Here is an 18,127-nt window from a genome sequence, read left to right as displayed (position 1 = left end):
TGTTCTTTACCCTTAAACATGGCTACTGCTTACTGTGGTCTCATCAGCCCTGGCCCCACTGCTCAATGTCTGGTGGCCTTGGTCAGACCCAAGGGAGGAGAAGCAGATTTCCTGTTTGCTATGCAACCAGAAAATGACTCAAATTCAGAGGGCAAGTGCAGGGGGTCTTGAATGAGAAGAGCCACTTCTCTTCTGGGCTGAGGGTTCTGGCTCCAGACAAAAATGAGGGAATCCCAGTAGAAAGCTGTGCCCTACAGAGTTAGTTGGTATGTGGGGGGAAAGGGTAGATATCATTCCCAGGTTTCTGCTTTTAAAATAGTTGAATAAACTGAGAAAATTGATTCACTTGTGAAAAGTACTTGAAATCATTATGTAAACTGTGATATGATAAAATTCTTTAAGCAACTGCAATTCATTCACCAACAAGATAACAAATCCTATCAAATAGCAGTGACATGTCCTTCACCCTGTCTAACTGCTGGGTTTGGCATTCCTGCACAAAGGTCCTTTCACACAGAACCATCCCTTCCTTCACCAGCACTCTTCCCAACTTCTCTTCCTTCCTATATTAACTTCTTTTCTTCTGAAATTAACAAAGACTTTGTATAAAAAATTCAATCAAGAAAAAAAAATGGAGAGAGGCAAGATGGTGACAGATTAAGTACACCTACATCATCTCTCCTAAGTAAAACAACTGAGTTCAGCAAAATCCTTCCTGACTGAGCTGTTTTGGGAACCCAAAAAGCAGGAGGCTTAAGGGCATCCATCTGCAGAGAGCAGAACAAAAAGCGTGATTGTGCAAGGTCAAACCCTGAGTTTCTGATGCTTCAGGCAGGAGCTATTGGACAGCTGAGCCCCTCCCTCAGGGCAGGAGCCACAGCATTCCCTGACCCTTGCCAGTCAGTCATCTAAAAGAGACAAATTCTGAGAGTGGGAGGCTTCTGGTGAAAGGTGGAGAGGGATCCCCTGAGTGTGGGTTCTATGGTCTGGACCCCCCTTTTTTTAGCTTTCAGAAGCATACCAGCTGGCCTCTGGAGAAACCAGGAAGATGGGAGAGGTAAATCTGCTGAGGCCGTCTGATTTACCTAGCCTCCCTGGGATAGGGAAAATTGGTCTGGGAGAAGGTGGAGCCAGGCAATTAACTTGTCCTGTGCAACTCCTCTAAGGGAGGGGGACAGTAGGAAGTGCTTAATAAGCTTCCAAGAGCATATTTAGGGTTCCCAGCAAGGTGTGGGTGCTCTCTTTCAAAGAGACTGAGAGTCATTTCGATGCTGCCAGCTTGTTTCTTGATTGGTGTGATTCCACTTTCTTGATTTTCTCATTTCTGTGTGTACTTATTTTGGCAATCAATGCTGTCTCATTTCCCTCCTGCATCTTTCTAACTTCCACCTTCTGTTGTTGTCCTTACATTCCAATTACCTTTGTTTAGTCCCCAATTTTCCTGACTTTTTAATTCTAACCGTTCTGTTTTCTATCCTTTATTACCTTTCTATTTTTATCCTTTCTTTTCTGTTTCCCTCTCTCTTCATCACACTGACCTGTTAATTCACACTATATTCTTTTTGATATTCAGTTTCCCATTTCCTTGTAGGTGCACCACTTTTTTATTCCTGTATTTCTACACAGTTACATTAGTTTAATATTCAATCTCTTAGGGCTTATATGATTCTTCTGCTAACATTTACTATCAATATTACTATTAAATCTTTTTTTTAACTTTTTTTGCTTCCCCTGGATGTAAACATTTTCATTCAAGGGAACTTAGACAACAATAAGGAAATAGAATAAGAAGAACAAAGTGTAAAATAGAAAACTTAATACACCCACAAAAACAGCAACTAAATAAAACCTGAGGCTACATGGAGGACATAACCAACTGAAGAAACCCATCAAGATAAAATGATGAGCAGAGAGCCACAAAAAATTACAAAACATACCAATAATCAGGAAGACATGGCTCACACCAATGAAAAAAACTTAAAACCAGAAAGAGAAGCAGAACTTTGAACAACTAAACAAAGATGTCCAAACTAATATCATGGCTCATTATAATGAAGTGAAAGAAGAGATTAAGGATATTAAGAAAACACTTGCAGAGCCTACTAAAGAAATTGTAAACATATGGAAAAAGATAACAGAATTGTTGGTAATGAATGGCACAATCCAAGAAATAAAAAATAAATAAATAAATAAAAACACTCTAAGCAAATAACACCAGAATTGAATAGGCAGAGGAAAGAATCATTGAGGTGGAAAACATTAAATCTGAAATCAAAGAAAGAGTAGAATTATTAGATAAGAATTTAGAAGAAATCCAATAGAGACTTAGGGATCTGAATGACAACACAAAATGCACAAATATCCCACAAGGAGAAGATAAGGGAAAGGGGACAGAAGGTTTTTAGGAGGAAATAATGGCTGAAAAATTCCCAAACTTACTGAGGGAGATGGATGGTACATGCCCAGGGGTCACAGCACAACCCAAACAGTATAAATCCCAAAGAACTAATACAAAACATATCTGCGAAATTATCTGATGCTCAAGACAAAGAGAAAATATTGAAAGCAGCAAGAGAAAAGAGAACCATCGAACACAAGGGAGGCTCAATAAGATTAAGTGCTGATTTCTCATCTGAAACCATGGATGCAAGAAGACAGTAGTATGACATAGTCAAGATACTAAAAGAAAAAATTTTCCAGCCAAGAATACTCTATTGAGTAGAACTGGCATTCAAAATTGATGGAGAGCTCAAAATATTCACAGATAAACAGAAACTAACAGAGTATGCCAATAATGAATGTGCTCTTCAAGAAATACTAAGGGGAATTCTGTAGCTTGAAAGAAAAAAACTGAAGTCGGAGTTGGAGGACAGTTTAAGACGAACATAAAAGACTAAAAAGAAATAAAAACAACATATGACACACACAACTTCAAAGAAAATATGGCTAATGTAAGTAATTTCTTGTGAGTAATAACACTGAATGTTAATGGATTAAACTCACCTGTCAAGAGACACAGATTGGCAGAATGGATAAGGAAATGTGACCCATCTATATGCTGTCTATATGAAATTCACCATAGACCCAGTGATTCAAGAAGGTTGAAAGTGAATAGCTGAAAAATATTATTACAAGCAACTAATAACCAAAAAAGGCAAAAGTAACTATACTAATATCAGACAAAACAGACTTTAAAAACAAAACTATTGTGAGAGACAAAAATGGGCACTACATATTAGTAAAAGTGGTAATCTATCAAGAAAGAACAATCATAAATATTTATGCACCTAATCAGAGTGCCTCAAAATACATGAGGCAAACACTGGATAAACTAAATGGAGGAATAGATGACTCCACAATCATTGTGGGAGACTTTAATATACCATTATCATCACTAGACAGAACATCTTGACAGAGAATCAATAAAGAAACAAAGATTTGAATAATTTATTAGAGGATCTGAACCTAATAGACATATGCAGAACACTACAACAAAATACAGCATAAATACATTCTTCTCAAGTGCATATGGATCATTCTCCCAGATAGACCACAGGCTAGGCCACAGAGAAAGTCTCAATGAATTCAGAAAGATTGGAATCATACAAAATAATTTCTCTGAACACAGTGGGATGAAACTGAAAGTCTGCAAGGGCTGGAGAACCAGATAAGGCACAAGAATATGGAAGTCAAGCAACACACTCTTAGACAAACAGTGGGCCCAGGAGGAAATCTCAAAAGAAATCAGCAACTACTTTGAAATAAGTGAAAATGATAACACAACATATTAAAACTTATGGGATGCAGCAAAAGCTGTACTGAGAGGGAAATTCTTAGCCATAAATTCATATATCATAAGAGAAAAAATAACTAAAATCAAACAAATAACTGCACATTTAGAGGAATTGTTGAAAGAATAAATAACCCCAAAGGAAGAAGAAAGAAAGAAATAACAAAGATCAGAGCAGAACTAAATGAAAAAGAAAATAAGAAAGCACTAGAAAAAATAAACAAAACAAAGAGTGAGTTCTTTGAAAAAAACAATAAAATTGACAAACCCTTAGCTTTTTCCTGTGTTTTTTTTTTAACACAGAAAAAAGACCAAAGATGTGAATAGACAAAATAAGAAATGAGAAAGGGGATATTACCACTGAACCTACAGAAATAAAAAGAATCATAGGAGAATATTTTGAAAAACTATATACCAACAAGAACACATAAGCAGTTGACAAAGGAAGAAACTGATGATCTCAACAAACCAATCACAAGTAAAGAGAAAAAAACCTGTCATTAAATCCACCCAAATATGGAGAGCCCTGGGTCAGACAGCCTCGCAGGTGACTTCCACCAAACATCTGGAAGGAACTACCTCCAATTCTGCTAAAACTCTTACAAAAAATTGAAATAAAAGAAACATTGTGTAACTCATTCTAGGATGTCAACATTACCATAATACCAAAGGCAAACAAAGACACCACAAGAAAGGAAATTAACAGACCAAACTCTCAAATGAACCTATATACTAAAATCCTTAACAAAATACTTGCTAATTGTATTCAGCAACACATCAAATGAATTATCCACCATGACAAAATGGATTTCATCCCTAGTATGCAATGAAATCTAAACATAAGAAAATTAATCAGAGTAATACACCATATAATCAGGTCAAATAAATATCACATGATCATGTCTATAGATGTAGAAAAAAGCATTTGACAAAATACCCACCCTTTCCCAATAATAATACTGCAAAAGATAAGAATAGAAGGAAACTTTCTGAACAGGATAAAGGATATACATGAAAAACACACATCTAACATCATATACATGCTGAAATTGTAAAAACTTTCCCTCTAAGATTAGGAACAAGACAAGAATACCAATTATCACCTCTCCCATTTAAAATTATGTTAGAAGTACCTTGTCGGGCATGAGGCAAGAAACAGATATAAAAGGTATCCAAATTGGAAAGGAAGAGGTAAAATTTCACTCTTTGCAGATGACATGATTCTCTACATAGAAAGCCATGAGAAATATAAAACAAAGCTTCTAGAACTTATAAATGTGTTTAGTAAAGTCACAGGGTATAATATCAAATGTGTAAAAATCAGTAGGATTTCTCCACACCAATATTAAACAATCTGAGGAGGAAATCAAGAAAAAAATACCATTTGCAATACCAATTAAAAAATCAAATACCTAGGAATAAATTTAAACATGTAAAGGACTTATATTAGAGAAAACTACACAACATTGTTAAAGGAAATCAAAGAACACTTAAATAAATGGAAGAATAGTCCCTGTTCATGAATAGGAAGAATAAACCTCATTAAGATGACTATCCTTTCCAAACTCATCTACACAATTAATGCAAACCCAATAAAAATCAACACAGCACTTTTTAATGAACTGGAATGTCTAACTATGAAATTTATTTAGAGGGGAAAGTGGCCCCAAACAGTCAAAGACATTTGAAAACGAAAAATTAAATGTGAGGAACAATATTACCTGATGTTAAATCATACAATAAAGCTACAGTGGTCAAAACAACATCGTATTGGCAGAAGGATAGACACACTGACCAATGAAACTGAATTGAGAGTTCAGACACACATCCTCATATATACAGTCATCTGATATTCAAGAAAGTACAATGCCCACTAAACTGGGAAGAATGGCCTCTTAAACAAATGGTCCTTGGAGAACTGGATATCCATATGCAAAGGAACGAGAGGATTACCAACTCATGCCTTATACAAAAATCAACTCAAATAAATGAGAGATCTAAATATAAGAGCCAAGACCATAAAGACCTTGGAAGACAATGTAGGGAAGCATCTACAGGAACTTGTAATAGGAAATTGCTACATGAACTTCACACCCAAAACACAAAAGCAAAAGAAAAAATAGATAAATGGGACCTCCTCAAAATTAAAGCATTTTGCACCTCAAAGGAGATTATCAAGAAAGTAAAAAGACAGCTTACCCAATGGAAGAAAATATTTAGTAACCATATATCTGATAGGATCCTAATATGAAACATATATAAAAAATCCTATTTCTCAAAAATAAAAAGACAAACAACCCATTCAAAATGTGGGCAAGAGATTTGAGCAGATGTTTCTCCAAAGAAGAAATACAAATGGATAAAAGACACATGAAAAGATGCTCAACATCACTACCTATTAGGGAAATACATAGCAAAGCTACAATGAGATACCATCTTACCAATTAGACTTGAGGCTATTAAATAGAGAAGTGCAAGTGTTGGAGAGGATGCAGATGAATGGGAACCCTTATCCACCGTTGGTGGAAATGTAGAAGAATCCAGCCTTTCTGGATGACAGTTTGGCAGTTCCTCAAAAACTAGTTATAGATTTGCCATATGACCAGCAATTTTACTGCTGGGTATATCCCCAGAAGAACTGAAAACCAGGGCATAAACTGATACATGCACACCAATGTTCATAGCAGCATTATTCACTTTTGCCAAAAGTTGGAATCAACCCAAATGCCCATCAAAAGATGAATGGATAAACAAAATGTAGTATATACATACAACAGAATACTACTCATCTGTAAGAAAGAATACAGTACTAACACATGGGATAACATGGATGAACCTTGAGGACCTTACGTTGAGCAAGTAACCCAAACATTGAAGGACAAATACTACATATCTTCTCTGACATGAATTAAGCAAATCAGACTGTTTCAGAGAGATAGAGACTGGACGATATGCTTATAGGAAATGTGTGTGTGTGTGTGTGTGTGAGCTGATGTCTACATGAGAGAAATCTATGATAAAATGTGGGTAAGTTTTTGTGGAGTGAAGGGATAAGATGAGGGCATAGGTATACTATTGGGTGGGGTTTTGAAGGCTTGGGGGGTTAGGATTGGGAGGGTGGGTCAGCTGGCCCATGTAGTTGAGGACAAGGGTTGGGGGAGGGGGAGAACATGGGAGATTGTCAGGTATGTGATTAAAACTACATGTTGAGAAAACTCTTTAGAAAATATATTAAGGAAAGGATACTTGTTTAAGGTGTTTGATGGGGAACATTTGGCACAGGATGTACCTGGGACAGACTTCTAGGGAGTGTGTGAGGGTTCATCTTGTCATATTGTGTTTTATTAGTGGGTGGAGATACTTACAATGAGTGGGAAGGTATTGTACGCCCATCCTGGGGAGGCCTGATGTTCTCAAACAGAGGAGAAGGTGTCTCTCAAGAGCATGGGTGGTTCCCAAAGGGGGAGGATAGACTAGAGTGTCAAGCCCTCAGCATTGTTGTAAGTATCTATGAATCTTGTTCTCCAAGCAGTGAAGCTTGGTTGTCGCTGTGGGCCCTGAGGGGAGTGGGAGAGAGGAATAGAATAGATGGAAGTGGGGTTTACTGGAGGGCAATGGAAGTGTTCCACAAGATCTTACAAAAATGGATGTAAGCCCTGTTAAATTTCACCAAAAATATATAAAAGTGAATAGTCAAAAATGTAAAACATAATGTAAACTATACAGTAACCAAAAAGTATACAGTCTAAAATATAAGCCATAATGTTAGCCATAACGGAATCATGGTTAATAGTTATATTTTAAAATCTGTACATCAGCTGTAGCAAATGCAACATGCACATGTAAAAAGATCATTGCTGAGGAAGGGGGAAAAGGGTTTGATATTGGGTATATGGGGGTCCCCTAATTGTATATGTGATTTTATTGTGATCTAAAACTTTAGAAGTTAAAATTAAAATTTTTTAAAATGACGTAGATACTGCAGAAGTAATGGAAGATATTGCCTTGCCACTGTACTTGCAGGGCAACACCTATTACAATGATGAAACACAGAACATCAGGAACAAAGTTTTATGGTATTTTTCATTTTTTAATACCCCAATTTATTTCTTTATTTTAGTTTTTCTAAATTATTATAAATTCTATGTCTAATCTATAAGCATGTCAATACTGTTTCATTATCCTTCTAATTGGATTTGGCAATATATTAGACTTAATTTTTGAAGAAGTTTTGGATTACAGAGAGGATCCACTATGACAGGGGAAGAGTACTGGTGACGGGTGTCATTGAAAGGGAATATATGGGTGGGAGGGAGTTCTCCAGGGTATGCATATAGGATATATAGATATGTTCAGATATTCATTGGATATTGTCATAGTGAATAGAGTTACACATGACAACTGAGGGAGTGCTGAGTTCCCATCCTGGAGAGCTCTGTTGCATCCCCCAGTGGAAGAGCATAATCCCCCAGGAGCAAGGGAAAAGACCCATGAAGAAGAATGGCCCAATGATGAGCCCTTTGTTCTGATGACTATGCTTATGAGCTTCTGTGCTTGATATTTAAACTAGGCCATGAGCTGCAGGGTGCCTAAGAGTTACCTCCTCAGAGCCTCAATGTTGCTCAAATGTGGCCACTCTCTAAGCCAAACTCAGCATGTAAATGCACTGCCTTCTCCCCAGCGTGGGACATGACACCCGGGGATGAGCCTACCTAGTGCTGATGGATTGCTTCCAATCACCTGCTGGTGATGCAACTAGAAAAAGACCTTAAATCAAAGGGGGAAGTGGTAAAGACAAATTAATTTATAGGGCTAAGAGATTTCAAAATGAGTTGGAAGGTCATCAGAGGGGTCACAATAATGCACATCTCAGTAGGATCTGAAAGACAGCCAAAGTAGATACAACCCCAGATACTGGTGCTCCTGAGGGCTACAGAGACACACAGGTCCTATAGTCATGACAGATGACTGTGGAATTCATTGCCTTGCAGTAGGCCTTACTTTGGAATTTGTGCTCCTGACTGTGATGGAGTTGGACTCAGATGTGACCTCTCTACACATGTCTCTTCTGTCATTTTTACTGAACCTGTGACTGATGCTGCAGTTTGTGTATGCTCAGAAGACTGGAATCTCTGGATGGTCCATGTGTCATCTGGGCCCTGAACCTCGACAGAGTTGGAACACCTACTCTGTGTTTCCTTGGACTTACCCAGATCAGCTGATGGGGAAGTATAATGGTCAACCACCACACCAGGCAACCAAGAATGTCTACAACTGCAAGCAGGAGAATTGCATCCATCAGTCATGTGGAATCTAAGTCCCCACTTGATTCTAGAGGTGGAGTGTACATCTCCATCCCAAGTTACACAGGATGGAGGAATATATTACAGATTTTAGTGGGCTTGCTGGTATTCTACTATAGAACTACTGTGACTCTAGCAATGGAAGAAAATTATGTCACTGATGTGGAGATTGTGGGCATGGAAGCTACTGAGGGCAGGGGGAGGGAGTAAGAGGTGTGATATGGGGCTTTCTGGGGACATGGAGTTATCCTGAATGATATTGCAGGGACATAACCCACTAGGTGGACTGGGGTAGTGTAATCCACACCATAAACTATAATTCATGCTGTGTAGCAGTGTTCCAAAATGTATTCAGCAAATACAATGAATGCACCACACTAATGAAAGAAGTTGTTGATGAAGGAAAACTGGGGGATGTGGGGGTGGGCCATATGGGAACCTCCCATATTTTTTAATGTAACATTTTGTGTAATCTATGTATCTTTAAAATATTTATATATATATAAAATATATAGAGAGGAACCAGCAAGATGGCGGCAGAGTAAGGAGCTCCTAGAATCAGCTCCTGCTACGGGGCAGTTAGTAAACACAAAGAGCTCTCTGGAGCTAGCTGAAGCACCTCTTTGGGTGCTCCAGGAAGCCAGAAGAGCATCCTGCAATGTCCTTGAAGGAGAGACGATTCATCTGAAGATGAATCTTCAGAGAAGACTCATAAGTAGAGTACTCCATGCCACGGAGGTCGGTGCTTATCATCCACTGAAGGCACAAGCCACATTGGGAGCTGTTCCATGGCTGGAACTGAAAGCTCCACTTCCCCAAAATGGGGGAGGAAGAGTCAGTTGGGCACGAATTTCAGCTGCTGATGAGTAAATTCAGTGTGCTATGATATAATCCTGAGAACAGCTAAAGTTTGAGACTGTCCAAGTCAGAAAGAGGTGGGGAGCCACCAACTTAACTCTGCGCCTGGCATGAGGGGAAGCAGGGTAGACTGAGGATCCCAGTGCTGGTGGGGACCGGCTTCTTCCCACCCAGATCATATTACAGCTCAAGCCTAGGCCCCAGTGCCTTATTCAGCAGGGAGGAAGCTGCAGAGACCTGCATCAGCCTCTCTGGGAAATTACCAGCCAAGCCATGGAGGCTGGTGACTATCCTACTCTGGCTGCAGGAGCCACCCCAGAGGCTATTCTGTGGCTGGAATTGGAAGCTCCATTTCCCAGAAATGGGCAAGGAGGAGACAGTTGGCTGCCAATTTGGGCTGCTGATTGGTAGACTCAGCTGGCTAAGATATAACCATGGGAACAGCTGGGGTGTGAACCAGCCCAAGTCAAAAAGAGGCCAGTAGCCATCATTCTGACTTCACCTACAGCCTGAGGGGAAGCCAGGCTGACTGAAATTCTCAGTGTTGGCAGGAACCAGTTTCTTTCATGCAGATCAGCCTGCAGCCCACCTAGGCTTTCAGCCCTGCCTCTGGCAGGGAGAAGCCTGAGGAGCCCTGCACCAGCCTATACAGGTAACTGCAGGTAACTTTGGCTGTAAAAGACTGAAAAATCAGAAGTCTACCAGGGCAACTGTAGTCATCTTGGACCTGCACTGCATAGATTGCTGCCCACACCTGCAGCTCCATCCCTGTCCCAGGCAGGGGAGAAAAAGTTATGAAGCTTCATCAGTCTCTCTGGGCAACTACAGTCTAGGCCTGCACTTGGGTTATTCTACATAGCTGTGACTCTGTCCCTACCCCGCAAAGGAGAAAGTTGGAAGAAGCTTCATTGGCCCCTGGCACAATGAGGGCAGCTTGAGCCTCCATAGCTTACAGCACCAACTACATGCTTGGCTCCTACTGCTCAACCAGCAAGGGAGAAATGATAGGAAGCCCTAAACTAAAGAGAAAAACTGCACCCAGAATAAATTCTCTAGTAAGCCAGATGCCAAGACACCAACAAAAATAGTACAATCCACACCAAGAAATAGGAAGCTATGACCCAGTTAAAGGAACAAGATAAGCCTACAGATGACATAAAGGAGTTGAGACAACTAATTATAGATGTTCAAAGAGATCTTATTAATAAATTCAATGAGATGGCCAAAGAGATTAAGGATATTAAGAAGACACTGGAGGTGTTTTTGGGACTTGGAGTTGTCCTGGGTGATGCTGCAGGGACAGTTACTGGACATTGTATGTCTTCCCATGGCCCACTGGATTGAACGTGTGAGAGTTTGGGCTATAATGTCGACCATTGACCATGAGGTGCAGTGGTGCTCAGAGATGTGTTCAACAAATGCAATGAATGTCTCATGAGGATGGAGGAGGTTGTTGCTATGGGGGGAGGGGGAGGGAGGGAGTGAGGGGTATATGGGGATCTCATATTTTTTAATGTAATATTAAAATATAAAAATAAGACAAAAAATAAAAAATAAAAAAAGAAGACACTGGATGAGCACGAAGAAGAATTTGAAAACATACATAGAAAAATAGCAGATCTTACGGGAATGAAAGGTGCAATCAATGAAATTTTAAAAACATTGGAATCATATAAGAGCAGATTTGAGGAGGCAGAAGAAAGGATTGGTGAACTTGAAGAAATGGCCTCTGAAAGTGAACATATAAAAGAACAGATGAAGAAAAGAATGGAACAAAATTGAACAAGGTCTTGGGGAAAGAAATGACAGCAAAAGCATGCAAACATAAAAGTCATGGGTGTCCCAGAAGGAGAAATGAAGGGAAAAGGGGCAGAAGAAATATTTGAAGAAAAAATGGTAGATAATTTCCCAACCTTATTGAAGGACAGATCCCTGTCCAAGAAGCACAATGTACTTCCATCCAAAAAATATCCAAACAGACCAACTCCGAGACACATATTCATCAAAATGTCAAGGGCCTAAGACAGAGAATTCTGAGAGCAACAAGAGAAAAGAAATACATAACATATAAGGGATATCCAATAAGAGTATATGCTGATTTCTCACCAGAAATCATGGAGGCAAGAAGACAGTGGTCTGATATATTTAAGATACTACAAGAGAAAAACTTCCTGCCAAGAATCTTATATCCAGCAAGTCTGTCATTCAAAAATGAGGGTGAGATTAGAATATTCACAGATGAACAGAAACTGAGAGAATTTCTAAGCAAGAGACCAGATTTTTCGGAAATCCTAAAGGGTGTGCTAGAGCCTGAAAAGAAAAGACAGGAGAGAGGGGCCTGGAAGAAAGTATAGAAATGAAGATTATATCAATAAAATTAACTAATACTGTCAAAAGAGTGGTGAAAATAGAATATAACAGATAAAACTCAATAGTCAGGAATAAACCTAACCAATGTTGCAAAGCACTTGTATTCAGAAAACTGCAACTCAGTGTTAAAACAATTCAAAAATGGCCTAAATAACTGGGAGAACATTCCATGCTCATGGATTGGAAGACTAAATATCATCAAGATGTCAATTCTACTCAAGTTGATATATAGACTTAATGCAATCCTAATAAAAATTCCACCAGCATTAAAGAAAAAATTGAAAACACAATCATTAAATTTATTTGGGATGGTAAGGAGTCCTGAATAGCCAGAAACATCATAAAAAGGAAAAGCAAGCCCTCATCTCCAGACTTTAAATCATAATACCTACATATAGTGGTAAAAATAGCATGGTTCTAGCCTAAAGACAGACACAATAGACCAATGGAATCAAATTTATGGTTCAGAAACAGACTCACATATATGTTCAAGTGATTTTTTACTAGCCTGTCAAAGTCACACAGCTTGGACAGAACAATCCACTCAACAAATGGCACTGAAAATATTGGACATCCATAGCTGACAATAGGAAAGAGGACTCCTATCTCACACCTTATCCAAAAATTAACTCAAAATATATCACAAACTGAAAATAAAAGCAAGCACCATAAAACTTATAGAAGACATTTTAGGACAATATCTTCAATACCTGGTGGTGGGTGGTGGATTCTTAGAAGAGATAAGAGAAGGACTGAGTGGACTACTGATGTTTAATGTATGTAGAATTTTTAATTAGCTTTACTGTAAAGGTATGGAAATATATAGAGTGGATGGTAACACACAGTGAGTAACAGCTAGTTTATAAATGGAGATGTGGCTGAAAATGGTAGTCTAGTTCTGAAAATGCCAATTGACAGAATGCTAGGAAATAATCTAGGAACTGAGTTAGCATAGTAAACTAAGAGGTGGGTGAGAATTGTGATTGATGATACAGATGCAAGAGTGTCCTTTGTTAGGTAAAACAAATGTAGATCACTACTGCTGGGTGTTGGGAATATGGAGAAGGATGGGAAAAACACAGCTGGAGTGACCTATGGACTGTGGTTAGTAGTAATAATATAATATTCTTGCATCTGTGTGAAAGATGTACTGTGTTGGTACTGAGGCAGTACAGAAAAAGTGAGCCAAATGTACACTATGGACGTGGTAACAATCAGTTGATATTATTTCATCTGTAGCAAATGACACACACCACATTGTGGTGTGTTGATGGAGGGTGTTGTTTGGGAATTCTGCACATATGCATGATTTTTTATAAGGTTACAACTTCTGTCATAGAAAATATTTAAAAAATAATGAGGTGGGTTGGGGGAAAACACAACAAATGTAACATAAGGACTATGATTAATAGTAAGATTTTGACAATATTCTTTCATAATTTGTAACAAATGTCTCATGACAGTGCAAGGTGTTGGTGGAGGGTTGATGTATGGGACCCCTGTATGATGTTATGCAGGTTTGCTTGGTAAGTTCACAACTTATACTATACACTTAATTGTTTATGTATGCTCATATATGAATGATGTAAAGATAATAATTGGATTGGTTAGGGGAAAATTGTTTAGTAGTAATATTTTGACAATACTTTTTATTAGTTAAAAAGTTTTAAAAATAATATAAGCTATTGGTGGTAGGGTGAGATATTATATATGTTTGTTTGATGTTATATATGTTTTGTAAGTTTACAACTCTTATACACTTACTGTTTATGTATGTTTATGTATGAGTGATATAGTTCAATGAATTTAAAAATACATTAGAGGCAATAAATGCAGATTTTCAATGTTCAATGACAGAATTAGTGATTTCAAAAACAGAACACCTGAACTGGAAAAGACAGGAGAGTAAAAGAGAAGACAGTGGAAAAAGTGAAACAAGTGTTCAAGAAATCAAAAAACAATGCAAAGTACACAAATTTACACTATTGGTTTCCCAGAAGAGAATGAAAAAGGGGTAGAAAGAATATTTGAGGGAATAGCAAATGGAAACTTCCCAACCCTTATGAAAGATATAAATATCAAAATCCAAGAAGGACAATGCACCAGAAGTAGAGTAAATCCAAATAGACCTACTCTGAGACACCTGCTATTCAGAATGACAAACATAAGCGATAAAAATAATTCTGAAAGCAGCAAAAGAAAAGCATCACATGCAATAGAACCTCAGTAAGATTAAGTGCTGACCTCACATCTGAAACCATGAAGAAGAGAAGAAAGTGGTATGAAGTACTTAATGTACTTAAAAAGAAAAATCCATCAGCCAAGAATTTTGCATCTGGTAAAATTGAACTTCAAAAATGAGGGTGAGTCCAAAGTTTTCACAGGAAAAAAAAACGAACACTAATAGCATGTTACCAAAAGACTTACAAGAGATACAAAAGGGACTACTGCATCCTGAAAGGGAAAAAAAGAGAGAGACTTGGAGAAGAGTGTTGAAATGAAGATTATTACAAAGGGTGAAATAAATGGTTAAAAGACAGAAAATAGTATGATATTGTTGTAGAATTTGAGAGAGGTTCAATTATTTGTGTATAGAGAGGCCAGGACTCCTCAGGAATGATTTTGAGAAGGAAAAATGGTTTATTGATGGTGGTCGGACTCAGGAGCTTTCTGTTTCAATCCTGAGCCCTGAACAAGATTTTTGAATCCCTTTTATATGGAGGAAACATTAAATGGTCCCTTTGTTTCAGTTCTCAATAGGCTTGAATTAGCATATATATCTTCCACATCCTAGGTTAGGTTTTAGCATGGACTTCATACATTCTAGATAAGCTTTTAGCATATTTGGTTTACATTTCCCCTTAATACTTAAAGTTTATAGACCTTGCATTGTTAAACTGTTTCCTGCGACTGGAGATGTTGCCATTGTCACCAAGGGCAGGACTGCAGCCTCTTACCATTTCACACCCACAAGTCAGACAGTTTAAGTTATCTCTGAAGAGACAAAGAGCCTCCCACCCATAGCCCATGTCATAGAGACCTTCCTGAGGTAGCACAGCCGTCCCCTTTGCTAGCCCATGGAAATGTCCACAGCTAGTGATTGCTAAATCCTCTCAAATATGGTCCCTCCCCTCTACCCCCATGAGATTATCTCAATTTGGGGTTTATGGCAAAAAGAACACAAAGGGAAGATTTTTCTTTCCTGAGGCTTTATCAGCAGTCTTTCTAACCAATAGGCCTTAAAAGCAATCAGCATTATGATCAGAGTCTACCTGATGAAACTCTATGCATACAATGGCCTGGCTGAGTGGGGTTCCCCCAACCCACCTACCAGCAGCCACAGCATCACCTGGGAATTTGTTAGAAAGGCAAATTCTCAGACCCAGATCCAGACCTGCTGAATCAGAAACTCCAGGGATAGGGCAGGCTGTTTTAGTTAACAGTTGTCCAGGAGACTCTGATTCAAGGTCAATCTTGAGACCCTGTGGCTGAGAGTCCAGGCACTAGACCAGCCCCTGTATTTTACAAAAACAAAACTGAATTGCAGAGAGGATAAGGGACATCTCCAAATTTTCACAGTGGTCCAATGGCTGAGGCAAGAATGGAATGGAAAATTGCCTCTTCGCTGAATTCCAAGACAGAGTAAAACTTATGCAAAGCTTCAGGCAACTGAACAACTCTATGAACTAAAAATGCAAATCAGAAGCCTTGGAGTTCACTTCTGTCAAGCCAATGAACAGTGACATCCGTAGGTGAGTAAAAATGCCCATACTCAAAGTTCTTCTAAACGCTTAAGCTTTGTAGGAAGTATTCTTTCATTAAAAGCACTTTAGGGGAAGCAGAATTGGCTCAAGCAGTTGGGCACCACTTGGGAAGTCCTGGCTTCAGTTCCCAGTGTCTCTTAAAGAAAACTAAGAAGACAGAGAGCTGATGCAAAGTGTTGGTGCAGCAAGTTGACACAACAAAATGACACAATGAGACAACACAATGAGGAAACACTACAAAAGATGCTACAAGCAGGGAGCAGATGTATCTCAAGTGGCTGAACACCTCCCACCCATATGAGAGATCCTGGGTTCTGTTCCAGATGCCTCCTAAAAAAAACAAAAACAAAAAAAAAAACACTAGAAATAGAGAGCAGGCAGTGAGTACAAACAATGAGAGGGTGAGAAATATAGAGATAAATTAAATAAATAAATGAATAAATAAATAAATAATAAAATATTTAGAAAACACAAAAACACTTTAAGTCCACATCCTTTAAAATTCCAGTATTTCAAAGCATCTGTTTAGAAATGACTAGGCTTTTTCTTGAATCCTCTATATTACTCTTTTTCCAAACTCAATGTGCAATTCTTTTTTTTTTTTTTTTTTTTTTTTTTTTTTTGGTTAAGTACATCTTTGGGCACCTCTGCACCTCATATACATTGGTTCACATCATGGCCCATACTCTCCTCTATTCCATCATGTAGGCCCTGTGAGGATTTACAATGTCCGGTGATTACCTCTGAAGCACCATCCAGGGTAGCTCCATGTCCCGAAGATGCCTCCACCTCTCATCTCTTCCTGCCTTTCCCCATACCCTTTGTCCATTATGTCCACTTTTCCCAATCCAATGCCACCTCTTCTATGTGGACACTGGATTGGTTGTGTCCATTGCACCTTTATGTCAAGAGGAGGCTCAGATTCCACCTGGATGCTGGATGCAATCCTCCCATTTTCAGTTGTAATCACTCTAGGCTCCATGGTGTGGTGGTTGTCCTTCTTCACCTCCATCTTAGCTGAGTGTGGTAAGTCCAATAAATCAGATTGTAGGTGCTGGAGTCTGTTGAGGCTCAGGATCTGGCTATCACATTGTCAGTCCAGAGATTCAAATCCCCTAAATATATCTTAAACCCCAACATTAACTGCACCTCCAGCACATTAGCATGAAAGTCTTATGAAGGGAGATCCCATCTGAGTCCAGATTCATCACACATAAACACCATTTCCAAAGAGGGGCCATCTGCCCTGGTAGTTAACCCCATCAGCCATGACCATAACTCCCATGGGTCTCTTTAGCCCTCAAAGGAACCAATATCTGGGGGTTGTATCTGCTTTATCTGTCTCTCTGACTCTGCTCAGTTGTGCATGAGGGCAAACCTTCTGCCAGCCTCCAGACTCTTTTTTAGAAACTCGTAGCCATATAAACTCATTTCTCCTTTCCATTTCCCCCTTACTTTAGGTCAAACAGCATTTTAAAGTCATGGTATTTTATGTAGACATGGATATTCTGCTGATCCGCATTGAACCTTCCGTATAAGGTCATTTTCCAGTTGCATCATCAGTTGGTAGTTGATAGTGGTCCCTCGTTGCCAGGGAGGCTCATCCCCGGGTGTCATGTCCCACGCTGGGGGGAAGGCATTGCATTTACATGCTGAGTTTGGCTTCGAGACTGGCCACATTTGAGTAACATGAAGGCTGACAGAAGGAAATTCCCAGGCACAAAGTTGCTCTAGTCAATGTGCAATTCTTAAAGCCAGCAACCACTCCACTTCCCCTTGCTCTAGATATGTCTAACAATAGAAAATTCATTTTTGACTAATGGTGGATATCTGATTAAGTAAAACAAATTATTTTAATCTAAGAATATGTTTCTGCTTGATATGGCTCTAATCGGCATACTTAACACATTTAAGTTGAAAATGTCTCATCTACAGAAATACATTTAATTTCCCTAGCTGTCTAACAAACATGAGAGCTTTTGAAATCTTGCCCATTTCAAACCCTGCTTATTAAAAGTAAGCACTAAAAGGTTAAAGGTCTA

This window comes from Dasypus novemcinctus, chromosome 22 (assembly GCF_030445035.2).
Source record: "Dasypus novemcinctus isolate mDasNov1 chromosome 22, mDasNov1.1.hap2, whole genome shotgun sequence".
NCBI classification, from domain to species: Eukaryota; Metazoa; Chordata; class Mammalia; order Cingulata; family Dasypodidae; genus Dasypus; species Dasypus novemcinctus.
The sequence above is the reverse complement of the archived record's forward strand: the minus strand, read 5'-3'. Positions refer to the sequence as shown.